The 17,118-nt window shown below is 63.2% G+C and overlaps 4 non-coding genes across 4 annotated transcripts; all 4 read left to right on the top strand.

Annotated features, from left to right (window-relative positions):
- The first annotated feature begins 1,574 nt into the window (after positions 1 to 1,574).
- LOC142868729 (5S ribosomal RNA) lies at positions 1,575 to 1,693 on the top strand. Its single transcript, XR_012917670.1, has one exon. It is a non-coding gene; the product is annotated as a 5S ribosomal RNA (ribosomal RNA).
- A 3,764-nt stretch (positions 1,694 to 5,457) lies between these two features.
- Positions 5,458 to 5,576, top strand: LOC142868730 (5S ribosomal RNA). Its single transcript, XR_012917671.1, has one exon. It is a non-coding gene; the product is annotated as a 5S ribosomal RNA (ribosomal RNA).
- A 3,765-nt stretch (positions 5,577 to 9,341) lies between these two features.
- LOC142868732 (5S ribosomal RNA) lies at positions 9,342 to 9,460 on the top strand. Its single transcript, XR_012917672.1, has one exon. It is a non-coding gene; the product is annotated as a 5S ribosomal RNA (ribosomal RNA).
- Positions 9,461 to 13,245: 3,785 nt separating this feature from the next.
- Positions 13,246 to 13,364, top strand: LOC142868733 (5S ribosomal RNA). Its single transcript, XR_012917673.1, has one exon. It is a non-coding gene; the product is annotated as a 5S ribosomal RNA (ribosomal RNA).
- The last annotated feature ends 3,754 nt before the right edge of the window (positions 13,365 to 17,118 follow it).

The following is a 17,118-nucleotide window of genomic DNA, read 5'->3' on the forward strand; positions in this document are numbered from 1 at the left end:
CCCGGGGTGGCACGGCAAGTGGCTTCTTCCACAGGCTGCTTGGCCTGGGCTCCCTGCACCTGGGCCTTTGGAGGACCGGCCCTGTGCTTGCCAACACTTCCTGCAGGGACCCAGAGCTGGGAGGTGGCATCTCTCAGCCCTGGGTCGGGCAGAGCCCCAGCGGGCCATGCCCACAACCTCTCTCAGCACCGGTCCCCCAGAAGGCTCCTTTGGGACCAGGATTCTCTTGCGGTGACTCTTTAAGGTCTGGCCCCTGGATGGAGGGGCACCAGGAGTAGAGGAGCAGGAAGGGGAAGGGGGTGGCCATGCGAGGGGACACTTTGAGGCCAAGTCCCAGCTTCAGCCTGATCCTCCTGGGAACCCCGCTCTGAGACAAGGAGCCGGGCTTCGCATTCCCACAGCAGCCAGTCGTGGGCTGAGGACACCTGGGGCGTTGGGAACTCCCTGGCTTCTCCTTGGTTTAACGTCTAGAGCTGCTTGTGAATCGCGCCGCCACACACACCCGAGCGCAGGTGTCTTCCGCACAGACTGCGGGCCTCGCTCTTCTGAATGCCGCTAGCTCGCCACCCACCCACGGGTGAACCTGGTCAGGGTGCTTTCTCTCAGGGGCAGACTCTTTTCCGGGCGGGCTACCGGTGTCTCTGTTTGCTCGTTTCTTTCTTCCATTTCGGGAAAGTCTTCCTTGCTGGGTGTGGAAATCTCCTATGCCTTCCCTCGCCTATTCTGTCAGCTTTCAAATTCTCTTTCAGTTGCCACCCTCACAGATGGATTAGGAAACTCTTTCCGGTGCACTCATTAGTGAAATGACCTCCAGGAAGCTGGAATCCAATATCTAATGGCCGATTTTTAGCGAGTCCACACGCCAGGGTGGTCGGGGTCCAATGCAGCCCCGGCCAGGCCCAGGCCCCTTGGACTGGGCCACAGGAGGACACGGAGGAGGGTCCCGGCCCCCACGAAGCGGTGCCGGCAGTTCTCCACGGGCTTGGGCGTTTTCCAGAGGTAGGAGATGGAGGGGACTGATTTCTTCAGCGCCCCCCAAACCACGCCACCCCACCCCACCCATGGGACACATCCCCAGAGAGAGACGCCCCATACACTGGCTGTGCCCCAGCCCTGGCCCGGGGAATAGGCGGCAGCCCACCCACAGGGCGAGGGGGGGGCGCAGCTGAAAGGGGTTGTGGGGGAGGGCGGCCCCTGGCTGGGGTCAAAGGGCGAGCGTCCCGCGCGTGCGCAGTCAGCGGCAGGCAGCGACGCCCTGGGGGTGGGCAGCGGGTAGGTGAAGGAGGCCGGGCGAGGAGACGAGGGGGGCTGGGAGGGCTCCACCTTGGCGAGTCCAGCCGTGGAGGCGCATCTTGTGTGAGTGTGAGTGAGTGTGAGTGTGTGTGTGTGTGTAGAGAGAGACAGCCCCCCGCCCCGCCCCGCCCCGCCCATCAGCCCCGTCCCTGGGAGCCCGCGGGACCCGGCCGGCGAACTCAACCGGCCCGGCCCGGCGCGGGGCCTGGGGCGGGAGGCGGCGGCGGGGAAGCCCAGAGAGGCTCGGCTTCTTGAGCGGGGCAGGGGCGCCCTCCGCCGCCGTCTAGGGCCACACCACCCTGAACGCCCCCGATCTCGTCTGGTCTCGGAAGCTAAGCAGGGTCGGGCCTGGTTAGTACTTGGATGGGAGACCGCCTGGGAATACCGGGTGCCACAGGCTGCTGCTTTTTTTTTTTTTTGCCTCTTGTTCTGTCCCCTTTCTGGGAGCGCGGCGGCGGCCCGGGGTGGGGGTCACCCCCACCCTCAGCGCCCGCCCGCGGTGCCTGGCGCCCCAGCCCGCACCGTGGGGCCTCCTCTTGTCCCAAGCCGCGACACCGCCGCCACGCGGCAGCATGCGTGGCATCTGGACTGTCAGGTCTCAGACCAAAGGTCTGCTCTGTGGGAACCGACACGCTGGAGGAAACCTTGAGAGTCTGAGAGGGGAGGGAGTTCCAGAAGAAGGCCAGGATGTCATTTTGAGGGAGTATGTGACCAGAACTCGTCCCGTTGCTTTTGGGGTTCTATGGGCTACACGCAGGAATCTTTGGTGGTGGCACCTGATGTTGGGGGATCCGGAGTCACACCCAGACCTGCTCCACAGGCCTCCTTTTACTTTTCTCTTCGGATTCATTATTTTTAAAAAGTGTCTCTTACCTCTATGATTGCATTTTCTTTTCTCTCTCTCTTCAAGCAGATGATGGGAGTACAAGTATTCAGGTGACATGTGTTGCCCGTGCCCCCCTCCCCCCAGTGTTCTTTTTTTTTTTTTTTTTTTTGAGACAGAGTCTCGTTTTGCTGCCCAGGCTAGAGTGAGTGCCATGGCGTCAGCCTAGCTCACAGCAACCTCAATCTCCGGGCTCAAGCAATCCTGCTGCCTCAGCCTCCCGAGTAGTTGGGACTACAGGCATGCACCACCACGCCCGGCTGTGTTTTTCTATATATATTAGTTGGCCAATTAATTTCTTTCTATTTTTAGTAGAGACGGGGTCTCGCTCTTGCTCAGGCTGGTTTCGAACTCCTGACCTGGAGCAATCCGCCCGCCTCGGCCTCCCAGAGAGCTAGGATTACAGGCGTGAGCCACCGCGCCCGGCCCCCCCTGTGTTCTTATTCATATACCTCTCATGTTGTTCCAGCGTATTGTGGGGGTACCAATGTTAAGGTCGGGTGCCTTGCCCTCTCCAAGCCTCCCCCCTCGGGTCAGAGCTTCAAGTGCGCCCATCCCCCAGTCGGTGCGCACCCACCCCATGCCTAATGGATGTGTATGCCCCTCCCCTCCCCCCACCCGCCCGACACCCACCCGATGAAGGTGATTCCTCTCTGTCCACTTAGGCGTCCATCCGTTCGTACCAATTTGCTGGTGAGCGCGCTCACGTGGTGCTCGTGTGTCCATTCTTGGGATACCTGGCTTACTGGAACGGGTCCCAGCTCTGGCCAGGAGAACACGAGAGGCGCCCTCTCACCGCTGCTCCTCACAGCCGAATGGCACTCCGTGGTGTCCACGCGCCACATTTTATTCATGCACTCCTGGATGGATGGGCACTCGGGTCGCTTCCACGTCTTTGCGATTGTGAATTGTGCCCTAACTGTAACCCTAACCCTTACCCAGCCCGTCTCCTCTGCCCCTGCCTGACGCACTCCTCCCCGGCCAGGCCCGTCACTGTCCTGGGCCCCCGCCTGACCGGCTCCTCCCCGCCCGGCCTGTCACCGTCCTCTGCCCCTGCCTGACATGCTCCTTCCCGCCCGCCCGGCCTCTCACCGTCCTCGGCCCCTGCCTGACCGGCTCCTCCGTCGCCTGGGCCTTCCAAGGGCTTGGTGTGGACGCTGCTTCCAGGAAGCCCTCCAGGAACCCGGCAGCAGGGTGGCCGCAGCAGTCTCCAGCAGCCGTCCCTAAGTCGCGTGAGTGCGGGGGGACGTGCCCCCGCTGTGCCGCGGGGGCCCAGCCTGGTGCCTTCCCTGAGGCCCTGGGGCTGCCGGCTGGGCTGCCGCTCCCCGCAAGGGGAGAGCCGCGGAGGTGGGGACCGCCTCCTGATGGGGACGTACACGCAGCTCTCCACGTCGGATTCCGGGGCTCTCTGTCCTGCCCGAAGGCCCAGCTGGCCTGCGGGTCCTTAGAGTGGCAAAAACATCCGAAAACTGAGATTGAGGGTCCGGTGGGTGTCTGCACTTTTGTGCTGGGCACCCCAGGGAGGCCCGGGGGCTGGCTGGACAACGTGGTCTGCTGGGCGGGGGTGGGTTGGAGGAGCAACTGATGCCCTTTGCACTTTGGGTAGCAAGAGTCTGAGGTGTCTCTGAGCCCTGTGCCCTGTGGGGGGGGGGCGGGGGGGAGGAGGAGGAGGAGGAGGTGGGAAGGGCCGGGGCCTGCAGTCCTGTTCCCGGGGTGGCACGGCAAGTGGCTTCTTCCACAGGCTGCTTGGCCTGGGCTCCCTGCACCTGGGCCTTTGGAGGACCGGCCCTGTGCTTGCCAACACTTCCTGCAGGGACCCAGAGCTGGGAGGTGGCATCTCTCAGCCCTGGGTCGGGCAGAGCCCCAGCGGGCCATGCCCACAACCTCTCTCAGCACCGGTCCCCCAGAAGGCTCCTTTGGGACCAGGATTCTCTTGCGGTGACTCTTTAAGGTCTGGCCCCTGGATGGAGGGGCACCAGGAGTAGAGGAGCAGGAAGGGGAAGGGGGTGGCCATGCGAGGGGACACTTTGAGGCCAAGTCCCAGCTTCAGCCTGATCCTCCTGGGAACCCCGCTCTGAGACAAGGAGCCGGGCTTCGCATTCCCACAGCAGCCAGTCGTGGGCTGAGGACACCTGGGGCGTTGGGAACTCCCTGGCTTCTCCTTGGTTTAACGTCTAGAGCTGCTTGTGAATCGCGCCGCCACACACACCCGAGCGCAGGTGTCTTCCGCACAGACTGCGGGCCTCGCTCTTCTGAATGCCGCTAGCTCGCCACCCACCCACGGGTGAACCTGGTCAGGGTGCTTTCTCTCAGGGGCAGACTCTTTTCCGGGCGGGCTACCGGTGTCTCTGTTTGCTCGTTTCTTTCTTCCATTTCGGGAAAGTCTTCCTTGCTGGGTGTGGAAATCTCCTATGCCTTCCCTCGCCTATTCTGTCAGCTTTCAAATTCTCTTTCAGTTGCCACCCTCACAGATGGATTAGGAAACTCTTTCCGGTGCACTCATTAGTGAAATGACCTCCAGGAAGCTGGAATCCAATATCTAATGGCCGATTTTTAGCGAGTCCACACGCCAGGGTGGTCGGGGTCCAATGCAGCCCCGGCCAGGCCCAGGCCCCTTGGACTGGGCCACAGGAGGACACGGAGGAGGGTCCCGGCCCCCACGAAGCGGTGCCGGCAGTTCTCCACGGGCTTGGGCGTTTTCCAGAGGTAGGAGATGGAGGGGACTGATTTCTTCAGCGCCCCCCAAACCACGCCACCCCACCCCACCCATGGGACACATCCCCAGAGAGAGACGCCCCATACACTGGCTGTGCCCCAGCCCTGGCCCGGGGAATAGGCGGCAGCCCACCCACAGGGCGAGGGGGGGGCGCAGCTGAAAGGGGTTGTGGGGGAGGGCGGCCCCTGGCTGGGGTCAAAGGGCGAGCGTCCCGCGCGTGCGCAGTCAGCGGCAGGCAGCGACGCCCTGGGGGTGGGCAGCGGGTAGGTGAAGGAGGCCGGGCGAGGAGACGAGGGGGGCTGGGAGGGCTCCACCTTGGCGAGTCCAGCCGTGGAGGCGCATCTTGTGTGAGTGTGAGTGAGTGTGAGTGTGTGTGTGTGTGTAGAGAGAGACAGCCCCCCGCCCCGCCCCGCCCCGCCCATCAGCCCCGTCCCTGGGAGCCCGCGGGACCCGGCCGGCGAACTCAACCGGCCCGGCCCGGCGCGGGGCCTGGGGCGGGAGGCGGCGGCGGGGAAGCCCAGAGAGGCTCGGCTTCTTGAGCGGGGCAGGGGCGCCCTCCGCCGCCGTCTAGGGCCACACCACCCTGAACGCCCCCGATCTCGTCTGGTCTCGGAAGCTAAGCAGGGTCGGGCCTGGTTAGTACTTGGATGGGAGACCGCCTGGGAATACCGGGTGCCACAGGCTGCTGCTTTTTTTTTTTTTTGCCTCTTGTTCTGTCCCCTTTCTGGGAGCGCGGCGGCGGCCCGGGGTGGGGGTCACCCCCACCCTCAGCGCCCGCCCGCGGTGCCTGGCGCCCCAGCCCGCACCGTGGGGCCTCCTCTTGTCCCAAGCCGCGACACCGCCGCCACGCGGCAGCATGCGTGGCATCTGGACTGTCAGGTCTCAGACCAAAGGTCTGCTCTGTGGGAACCGACACGCTGGAGGAAACCTTGAGAGTCTGAGAGGGGAGGGAGTTCCAGAAGAAGGCCAGGATGTCATTTTGAGGGAGTATGTGACCAGAACTCGTCCCGTTGCTTTTGGGGTTCTATGGGCTACACGCAGGAATCTTTGGTGGTGGCACCTGATGTTGGGGGATCCGGAGTCACACCCAGACCTGCTCCACAGGCCTCCTTTTACTTTTCTCTTCGGATTCATTATTTTTAAAAAGTGTCTCTTACCTCTATGATTGCATTTTCTTTTCTCTCTCTCTTCAAGCAGATGATGGGAGTACAAGTATTCAGGTGACATGTGTTGCCCGTGCCCCCCTCCCCCCAGTGTTCTTTTTTTTTTTTTTTTTTTTGAGACAGAGTCTCGTTTTGCTGCCCAGGCTAGAGTGAGTGCCATGGCGTCAGCCTAGCTCACAGCAACCTCAATCTCCGGGCTCAAGCAATCCTGCTGCCTCAGCCTCCCGAGTAGTTGGGACTACAGGCATGCACCACCACGCCCGGCTGTGTTTTTCTATATATATTAGTTGGCCAATTAATTTCTTTCTATTTTTAGTAGAGACGGGGTCTCGCTCTTGCTCAGGCTGGTTTCGAACTCCTGACCTGGAGCAATCCGCCCGCCTCGGCCTCCCAGAGAGCTAGGATTACAGGCGTGAGCCACCGCGCCCGGCCCCCCCTGTGTTCTTATTCATATACCTCTCATGTTGTTCCAGCGTATTGTGGGGGTACCAATGTTAAGGTCGGGTGCCTTGCCCTCTCCAAGCCTCCCCCCTCGGGTCAGAGCTTCAAGTGCGCCCATCCCCCAGTCGGTGCGCACCCACCCCATGCCTAATGGATGTGTATGCCCCTCCCCTCCCCCCACCCGCCCGACACCCACCCGATGAAGGTGATTCCTCTCTGTCCACTTAGGCGTCCATCCGTTCGTACCAATTTGCTGGTGAGCGCGCTCACGTGGTGCTCGTGTGTCCATTCTTGGGATACCTGGCTTACTGGAACGGGTCCCAGCTCTGGCCAGGAGAACACGAGAGGCGCCCTCTCACCGCTGCTCCTCACAGCCGAATGGCACTCCGTGGTGTCCACGCGCCACATTTTATTGATGCACTCCTGGATGGATGGGCACTCGGGTCGCTTCCACGTCTTTGCGATTGTGAATTGTGCCCTAACTGTAACCCTAACCCTTACCCAGCCCGTCTCCTCTGCCCCTGCCTGACGCACTCCTCCCCGGCCAGGCCCGTCACTGTCCTGGGCCCCCGCCTGACCGGCTCCTCCCCGCCCGGCCTGTCACCGTCCTCTGCCCCTGCCTGACATGCTCCTTCCCGCCCGCCCGGCCTCTCACCGTCCTCGGCCCCTGCCTGACCGGCTCCTCCGTCGCCTGGGCCTTCCAAGGGCTTGGTGTGGACGCTGCTTCCAGGAAGCCCTCCAGGAACCCGGCAGCAGGGTGGCCGCAGCAGTCTCCAGCAGCCGTCCCTAAGTCGCGTGAGTGCGGGGGGACGTGCCCCCGCTGTGCCGCGGGGGCCCAGCCTGGTGCCTTCCCTGAGGCCCTGGGGCTGCCGGCTGGGCTGCCGCTCCCCGCAAAGGGAGAGCCGCGGAGGTGGGGACCGCCTCCTGATGGGGACGTACACGCAGCTCTCCACGTCGGATTCCGGGGCTCTCTGTCCTGCCCGAAGGCCCAGCTGGCCTGCGGGTCCTTAGACTGGCAAAAACATCCGAAAACTGAGATTGAGGGTCCGGTGGGTGTCTGCACTTTTGTGCTGGGCACCCCAGGGAGGCCCGGGGGCTGGCTGGACAACGTGGTCTGCTGGGCGGGGGGGGGGGTTGGAGGAGCAACTGATGCCCTTTGCACTTTGGGTAGCAAGAGTCTGAGGTGTCTCTGAGCCCTGTGCCCTGTGGGGGGGGGCGGGGGGGAGGAGGAGGAGGAGGAGGTGGGAAGGGCCGGGGCCTGCAGTCCTGTTCCCGGGGTGGCACGGCAAGTGGCTTCTTCCACAGGCTGCTTGGCCTGGGCTCCCTGCACCTGGGCCTTTGGAGGACCGGCCCTGTGCTTGCCAACACTTCCTGCAGGGACCCAGAGCTGGGAGGTGGCATCTCTCAGCCCTGGGTCGGGCAGAGCCCCAGCGGGCCATGCCCACAACCTCTCTCAGCACCGGTCCCCCAGAAGGCTCCTTTGGGACCAGGATTCTCTTGCGGTGACTCTTTAAGGTCTGGCCCCTGGATGGAGGGGCACCAGGAGTAGAGGAGCAGGAAGGGGAAGGGGGTGGCCATGCGAGGGGACACTTTGAGGCCAAGTCCCAGCTTCAGCCTGATCCTCCTGGGAACCCCGCTCTGAGACAAGGAGCCGGGCTTCGCATTCCCACAGCAGCCAGTCGTGGGCTGAGGACACCTGGGGCGTTGGGAACTCCCTGGCTTCTCCTTGGTTTAACGTCTAGAGCTGCTTGTGAATCGCGCCGCCACACACACCCGAGCGCAGGTGTCTTCCGCACAGACTGCGGGCCTCGCTCTTCTGAATGCCGCTAGCTCGCCACCCACCCACGGGTGAACCTGGTCAGGGTGCTTTCTCTCAGGGGCAGACTCTTTTCCGGGCGGGCTACCGGTGTCTCTGTTTGCTCGTTTCTTTCTTCCATTTCGGGAAAGTCTTCCTTGCTGGGTGTGGAAATCTCCTATGCCTTCCCTCGCCTATTCTGTCAGCTTTCAAATTCTCTTTCAGTTGCCACCCTCACAGATGGATTAGGAAACTCTTTCCGGTGCACTCATTAGTGAAATGACCTCCAGGAAGCTGGAATCCAATATCTAATGGCCGATTTTTAGCGAGTCCACACGCCAGGGTGGTCGGGGTCCAATGCAGCCCCGGCCAGGCCCAGGCCCCTTGGACTGGGCCACAGGAGGACACGGAGGAGGGTCCCGGCCCCCACAAAGCGGTGCCGGCAGTTCTCCACGGGCTTGGGCGTTTTCCAGAGGTAGGAGATGGAGGGGACTGATTTCTTCAGCGCCCCCCAAACCACGCCACCCCACCCCACCCATGGGACACATCCCCAGAGAGAGACGCCCCATACACTGGCTGTGCCCCAGCCCTGGCCCGGGGAATAGGCGGCAGCCCACCCACAGGGCGAGGGGGGGGCGCAGCTGAAAGGGGTTGTGGGGGAGGGCGGCCCCTGGCTGGGGTCAAAGGGCGAGCGTCCCGCGCGTGCGCAGTCAGCGGCAGGCAGCGACGCCCTGGGGGTGGGCAGCGGGTAGGTGAAGGAGGCCGGGCGAGGAGACGAGGGGGGCTGGGAGGGCTCCACCTTGGCGAGTCCAGCCGTGGAGGCGCATCTTGTGTGAGTGTGAGTGAGTGTGAGTGTGTGTGTGTGTGTAGAGAGAGACAGCCCCCCGCCCCGCCCCGCCCCGCCCATCAGCCCCGTCCCTGGGAGCCCGCGGGACCCGGCCGGCGAACTCAACCGGCCCGGCCCGGCGCGGGGCCTGGGGCGGGAGGCGGCGGCGGGGAAGCCCAGAGCGGCTCGGCTTCTTGAGCGGGGCAGGGGCGCCCTCCGCCGCCGTCTAGGGCCACACCACCCTGAACGCCCCCGATCTCGTCTGGTCTCGGAAGCTAAGCAGGGTCGGGCCTGGTTAGTACTTGGATGGGAGACCGCCTGGGAATACCGGGTGCCACAGGCTGCTGCTTTTTTTTTTTTTTTTTTTTTTTTTTTTTTTTTGCCTCTTGTTCTGTCCCCTTTCTGGGAGCGCGGCGGCGGCCCGGGGTGGGGGTCACCCCCACCCTCAGCGCCCGCCCGCGGTGCCTGGCGCCCCAGCCCGCACCGTGGGGCCTCCTCTTGTCCCAAGCCGCGACACCGCCGCCACGCGGCAGCATGCGTGGCATCTGGACTGTCAGGTCTCAGACCAAAGGTCTGCTCTGTGGGAACCGACACGCTGGAGGAAACCTTGAGAGTCTGAGAGGGGAGGGAGTTCCAGAAGAAGGCCAGGATGTCATTTTGAGGGAGTATGTGACCAGAACTCGTCCCGTTGCTTTTGGGGTTCTATGGGCTACACGCAGGAATCTTTGGTGGTGGCACCTGATGTTGGGGGATCCGGAGTCACACCCAGACCTGCTCCACAGGCCTCCTTTTACTTTTCTCTTCGGATTCATTATTTTTAAAAAGTGTCTCTTACCTCTATGATTGCATTTTCTTTTCTCTCTCTCTTCAAGCAGATGATGGGAGTACAAGTATTCAGGTGACATGTGTTGCCCGTGCCCCCCTCCCCCCTGTGTTCTTTTTTTTTTTTTTTTTTGAGACAGAGTCTCGTTTTGCTGCCCAGGCTAGAGTGAGTGCCATGGCGTCAGCCTAGCTCACAGCAACCTCAATCTCCGGGCTCAAGCAATCCTGCTGCCTCAGCCTCCCGAGTAGTTGGGACTACAGGCATGCACCACCACGCCCGGCTGTGTTTTTCTATATATATTAGTTGGCCAATTAATTTCTTTCTATTTTTAGTAGAGACGGGGTCTCGCTCTTGCTCAGGCTGGTTTCGAACTCCTGACCTGGAGCAATCCGCCCGCCTCGGCCTCCCAGAGAGCTAGGATTACAGGCGTGAGCCACCGCGCCCGGCCCCCCCTGTGTTCTTATTCATATACCTCTCATGTTGTTCCAGCGTATTGTGGGGGTACCAATGTTAAGGTCGGGTGCCTTGCCCTCTCCAAGCCTCCCCCCTCGGGTCAGAGCTTCAAGTGCGCCCATCCCCCAGTCGGTGCGCACCCACCCCATGCCTAATGGATGTGTATGCCCCTCCCCTCCCCCCACCCGCCCGACACCCACCCGATGAAGGTGATTCCTCTCTGTCCACTTAGGCGTCCATCCGTTCGTACCAATTTGCTGGTGAGCGCGCTCACGTGGTGCTCGTGTGTCCATTCTTGGGATACCTGGCTTACTGGAACGGGTCCCAGCTCTGGCCAGGAGAACACGAGAGGCGCCCTCTCACCGCTGCTCCTCACAGCCGAATGGCACTCCGTGGTGTCCACGCGCCACATTTTATTGATGCACTCCTGGATGGATGGGCACTCGGGTCGCTTCCACGTCTTTGCGATTGTGAATTGTGCCCTAACTGTAACCCTAACCCTTACCCAGCCCGTCTCCTCTGCCCCTGCCTGACGCACTCCTCCCCGGCCAGGCCCGTCACTGTCCTGGGCCCCCGCCTGACCGGCTCCTCCCCGCCCGGCCTGTCACCGTCCTCTGCCCCTGCCTGACATGCTCCTTCCCGCCCGCCCGGCCTCTCACCGTCCTCGGCCCCTGCCTGACCGGCTCCTCCGTCGCCTGGGCCTTCCAAGGGCTTGGTGTGGACGCTGCTTCCAGGAAGCCCTCCAGGAACCCGGCAGCAGGGTGGCCGCAGCAGTCTCCAGCAGCCGTCCCTAAGTCGCGTGAATGCGGGGGGACGTGCCCCCGCTGTGCCGCGGGGGCCCAGCCTGGTGCCTTCCCTGAGGCCCTGGGGCTGCCGGCTGGGCTGCCGCTCCCCGCAAAGGGAGAGCCGCGGAGGTGGGGACCGCCTCCTGATGGGGACGTACACGCAGCTCTCCACGTCGGATTCCGGGGCTCTCTGTCCTGCCCGAAGGCCCAGCTGGCCTGCGGGTCCTTAGACTGGCAAAAACATCCGAAAACTGAGATTGAGGGTCCGGTGGGTGTCTGCACTTTTGTGCTGGGCACCCCAGGGAGGCCCGGGGGCTGGCTGGACAACGTGGTCTGCTGGGCGGGGGGGGGGGGGTTGGAGGAGCAACTGATGCCCTTTGCACTTTGGGTAGCAAGAGTCTGAGGTGTCTCTGAGCCCTGTGCCCTGTGGGGGGGGGGCGGGGGGGAGGAGGAGGAGGAGGAGGTGGGAAGGGCCGGGGCCTGCAGTCCTGTTCCCGGGGTGGCACGGCAAGTGGCTTCTTCCACAGGCTGCTTGGCCTGGGCTCCCTGCACCTGGGCCTTTGGAGGACCGGCCCTGTGCTTGCCAACACTTCCTGCAGGGACCCAGAGCTGGGAGGTGGCATCTCTCAGCCCTGGGTCGGGCAGAGCCCCAGCGGGCCATGCCCACAACCTCTCTCAGCACCGGTCCCCCAGAAGGCTCCTTTGGGACCAGGATTCTCTTGCGGTGACTCTTTAAGGTCTGGCCCCTGGATGGAGGGGCACCAGGAGTAGAGGAGCAGGAAGGGGAAGGGGGTGGCCATGCGAGGGGACACTTTGAGGCCAAGTCCCAGCTTCAGCCTGATCCTCCTGGGAACCCCGCTCTGAGACAAGGAGCCGGGCTTCGCATTCCCACAGCAGCCAGTCGTGGGCTGAGGACACCTGGGGCGTTGGGAACTCCCTGGCTTCTCCTTGGTTTAACGTCTAGAGCTGCTTGTGAATCGCGCCGCCACACACACCCGAGCGCAGGTGTCTTCCGCACAGACTGCGGGCCTCGCTCTTCTGAATGCCGCTAGCTCGCCACCCACCCACGGGTGAACCTGGTCAGGGTGCTTTCTCTCAGGGGCAGACTCTTTTCCGGGCGGGCTACCGGTGTCTCTGTTTGCTCGTTTCTTTCTTCCATTTCGGGAAAGTCTTCCTTGCTGGGTGTGGAAATCTCCTATGCCTTCCCTCGCCTATTCTGTCAGCTTTCAAATTCTCTTTCAGTTGCCACCCTCACAGATGGATTAGGAAACTCTTTCCGGTGCACTCATTAGTGAAATGACCTCCAGGAAGCTGGAATCCAATATCTAATGGCCGATTTTTAGCGAGTCCACACGCCAGGGTGGTCGGGGTCCAATGCAGCCCCGGCCAGGCCCAGGCCCCTTGGACTGGGCCACAGGAGGACACGGAGGAGGGTCCCGGCCCCCACGAAGCGGTGCCGGCAGTTCTCCACGGGCTTGGGCGTTTTCCAGAGGTAGGAGATGGAGGGGACTGATTTCTTCAGCGCCCCCCAAACCACGCCACCCCACCCCACCCATGGGACACATCCCCAGAGAGAGACGCCCCATACACTGGCTGTGCCCCAGCCCTGGCCCGGGGAATAGGCGGCAGCCCACCCACAGGGCGAGGGGGGGGCGCAGCTGAAAGGGGTTGTGGGGGAGGGCGGCCCCTGGCTGGGGTCAAAGGGCGAGCGTCCCGCGCGTGCGCAGTCAGCGGCAGGCAGCGACGCCCTGGGGGTGGGCAGCGGGTAGGTGAAGGAGGCCGGGCGAGGAGACGAGGGGGGCTGGGAGGGCTCCACCTTGGCGAGTCCAGCCGTGGAGGCGCATCTTGTGTGAGTGTGAGTGAGTGTGAGTGTGTGTGTGTGTGTAGAGAGAGACAGCCCCCCGCCCCGCCCCGCCCCGCCCATCAGCCCCGTCCCTGGGAGCCCGCGGGACCCGGCCGGCGAACTCAACCGGCCCGGCCCGGCGCGGGGCCTGGGGCGGGAGGCGGCGGCGGGGAAGCCCAGAGAGGCTCGGCTTCTTGAGCGGGGCAGGGGCGCCCTCCGCCGCCGTCTAGGGCCACACCACCCTGAACGCCCCCGATCTCGTCTGGTCTCGGAAGCTAAGCAGGGTCGGGCCTGGTTAGTACTTGGATGGGAGACCGCCTGGGAATACCGGGTGCCACAGGCTGCTGCTTTTTTTTTTTTTTTTTTTGCCTCTTGTTCTGTCCCCTTTCTGGGAGCGCGGCGGCGGCCCGGGGTGGGGGTCACCCCCACCCTCAGCGCCCGCCCGCGGTGCCTGGCGCCCCAGCCCGCACCGTGGGGCCTCCTCTTGTCCCAAGCCGCGACACCGCCGCCACGCGGCAGCATGCGTGGCATCTGGACTGTCAGGTCTCAGACCAAAGGTCTGCTCTGTGGGAACCGACACGCTGGAGGAAACCTTGAGAGTCTGAGAGGGGAGGGAGTTCCAGAAGAAGGCCAGGATGTCATTTTGAGGGAGTATGTGACCAGAACTCGTCCCGTTGCTTTTGGGGTTCTATGGGCTACACGCAGGAATCTTTGGTGGTGGCACCTGATGTTGGGGGATCCGGAGTCACACCCAGACCTGCTCCACAGGCCTCCTTTTACTTTTCTCTTCGGATTCATTATTTTTAAAAAGTGTCTCTTACCTCTATGATTGCATTTTCTTTTCTCTCTCTCTTCAAGCAGATGATGGGAGTACAAGTATTCAGGTGACATGTGTTGCCCGTGCCCCCCTCCCCCCAGTGTTCTTTTTTTTTTTTTTTTTTTTGAGACAGAGTCTCGTTTTGCTGCCCAGGCTAGAGTGAGTGCCATGGCGTCAGCCTAGCTCACAGCAACCTCAATCTCCGGGCTCAAGCAATCCTGCTGCCTCAGCCTCCCGAGTAGTTGGGACTACAGGCATGCACCACCACGCCCGGCTGTGTTTTTCTATATATATTAGTTGGCCAATTAATTTCTTTCTATTTTTAGTAGAGACGGGGTCTCGCTCTTGCTCAGGCTGGTTTCGAACTCCTGACCTGGAGCAATCCGCCCGCCTCGGCCTCCCAGAGAGCTAGGATTACAGGCGTGAGCCACCGCGCCCGGCCCCCCCTGTGTTCTTATTCATATACCTCTCATGTTGTTCCAGCGTATTGTGGGGGTACCAATGTTAAGGTCGGGTGCCTTGCCCTCTCCAAGCCTCCCCCCTCGGGTCAGAGCTTCAAGTGCGCCCATCCCCCAGTCGGTGCGCACCCACCCCATGCCTAATGGATGTGTATGCCCCTCCCCTCCCCCCACCCGCCCGACACCCACCCGATGAAGGTGATTCCTCTCTGTCCACTTAGGCGTCCATCCGTTCGTACCAATTTGCTGGTGAGCGCGCTCACGTGGTGCTCGTGTGTCCATTCTTGGGATACCTGGCTTACTGGAACGGGTCCCAGCTCTGGCCAGGAGAACACGAGAGGCGCCCTCTCACCGCTGCTCCTCACAGCCGAATGGCACTCCGTGGTGTCCACGCGCCACATTTTATTCATGCACTCCTGGATGGATGGGCACTCGGGTCGCTTCCACGTCTTTGCGATTGTGAATTGTGCCCTAACTGTAACCCTAACCCTTACCCAGCCCGTCTCCTCTGCCCCTGCCTGACGCACTCCTCCCCGGCCAGGCCCGTCACTGTCCTGGGCCCCCGCCTGACCGGCTCCTCCCCGCCCGGCCTGTCACCGTCCTCTGCCCCTGCCTGACATGCTCCTTCCCGCCCGCCCGGCCTCTCACCGTCCTCGGCCCCTGCCTGACCGGCTCCTCCGTCGCCTGGGCCTTCCAAGGGCTTGGTGTGGACGCTGCTTCCAGGAAGCCCTCCAGGAACCCGGCAGCAGGGTGGCCGCAGCAGTCTCCAGCAGCCGTCCCTAAGTCGCGTGAGTGCGGGGGGACGTGTCCCCGCTGTGCCGCGGGGGCCCAGCCTGGTGCCTTCCCTGAGGCCCTGGGGCTGCCGGCTGGGCTGCCGCTCCCCGCAAGGGGAGAGCCGCGGAGGTGGGGACCGCCTCCTGATGGGGACGTACACGCAGCTCTCCACGTCGGATTCCGGGGCTCTCTGTCCTGCCCGAAGGCCCAGCTGGCCTGCGGGTCCTTAGAGTGGCAAAAACATCCGAAAACTGAGATTGAGGGTCCGGTGGGTGTCTGCACTTTTGTGCTGGGCACCCCAGGGAGGCCCGGGGGCTGGCTGGACAACGTGGTCTGCTGGGCGGGGGGGGGGGGTTGGAGGAGCAACTGATGCCCTTTGCACTTTGGGTAGCAAGAGTCTGAGGTGTCTCTGAGCCCTGTGCCCTGTGGGGGGGGGCGGGGGGGAGGAGGAGGAGGAGGAGGTGGGAAGGGCCGGGGCCTGCAGTCCTGTTCCCGGGGTGGCACGGCAAGTGGCTTCTTCCACAGGCTGCTTGGCCTGGGCTCCCTGCACCTGGGCCTTTGGAGGACCGGCCCTGTGCTTGCCAACACTTCCTGCAGGGACCCAGAGCTGGGAGGTGGCATCTCTCAGCCCTGGGTCGGGCAGAGCCCCAGCGGGCCATGCCCACAACCTCTCTCAGCACCGGTCCCCCAGAAGGCTCCTTTGGGACCAGGATTCTCTTGCGGTGACTCTTTAAGGTCTGGCCCCTGGATGGAGGGGCACCAGGAGTAGAGGAGCAGGAAGGGGAAGGGGGTGGCCATGCGAGGGGACACTTTGAGGCCAAGTCCCAGCTTCAGCCTGATCCTCCTGGGAACCCCGCTCTGAGACAAGGAGCCGGGCTTCGCATTCCCACAGCAGCCAGTCGTGGGCTGAGGACACCTGGGGCGTTGGGAACTCCCTGGCTTCTCCTTGGTTTAACGTCTAGAGCTGCTTGTGAATCGCGCCGCCACACACACCCGAGCGCAGGTGTCTTCCGCACAGACTGCGGGCCTCGCTCTTCTGAATGCCGCTAGCTCGCCACCCACCCACGGGTGAACCTGGTCAGGGTGCTTTCTCTCAGGGGCAGACTCTTTTCCGGGCGGGCTACCGGTGTCTCTGTTTGCTCGTTTCTTTCTTCCATTTCGGGAAAGTCTTCCTTGCTGGGTGTGGAAATCTCCTATGCCTTCCCTCGCCTATTCTGTCAGCTTTCAAATTCTCTTTCAGTTGCCACCCTCACAGATGGATTAGGAAACTCTTTCCGGTGCACTCATTAGTGAAATGACCTCCAGGAAGCTGGAATCCAATATCTAATGGCCGATTTTTAGCGAGTCCACACGCCAGGGTGGTCGGGGTCCAATGCAGCCCCGGCCAGGCCCAGGCCCCTTGGACTGGGCCACAGGAGGACACGGAGGAGGGTCCCGGCCCCCACGAAGCGGTGCCGGCAGTTCTCCACGGGCTTGGGCGTTTTCCAGAGGTAGGAGATGGAGGGGACTGATTTCTTCAGCGCCCCCCAAACCACGCCACCCCACCCCACCCATGGGACACATCCCCAGAGAGAGACGCCCCATACACTGGCTGTGCCCCAGCCCTGGCCCGGGGAATAGGCGGCAGCCCACCCACAGGGCGAGGGGGGGGCGCAGCTGAAAGGGGTTGTGGGGGAGGGCGGCCCCTGGCTGGGGTCAAAGGGCGAGCGTCCCGCGCGTGCGCAGTCAGCGGCAGGCAGCGACGCCCTGGGGGTGGGCAGCGGGTAGGTGAAGGAGGCCGGGCGAGGAGACGAGGGGGGCTGGGAGGGCTCCACCTTGGCGAGTCCAGCCGTGGAGGCGCATCTTGTGTGAGTGTGAGTGAGTGTGAGTGTGTGTGTGTGTGTAGAGAGAGACAGCCCCCCGCCCCGCCCCGCCCCGCCCATCAGCCCCGTCCCTGGGAGCCCGCGGGACCCGGCCGGCGAACTCAACCGGCCCGGCCCGGCGCGGGGCCTGGGGCGGGAGGCGGCGGCGGGGAAGCCCAGAGAGGCTCGGCTTCTTGAGCGGGGCAG

Source organism: Microcebus murinus, unplaced genomic scaffold (assembly GCF_040939455.1).
Source record: "Microcebus murinus isolate Inina unplaced genomic scaffold, M.murinus_Inina_mat1.0 scaf038_hap2_Mmur4.0, whole genome shotgun sequence".
NCBI lineage: Eukaryota > Metazoa > Chordata > Mammalia > Primates > Cheirogaleidae > Microcebus > Microcebus murinus.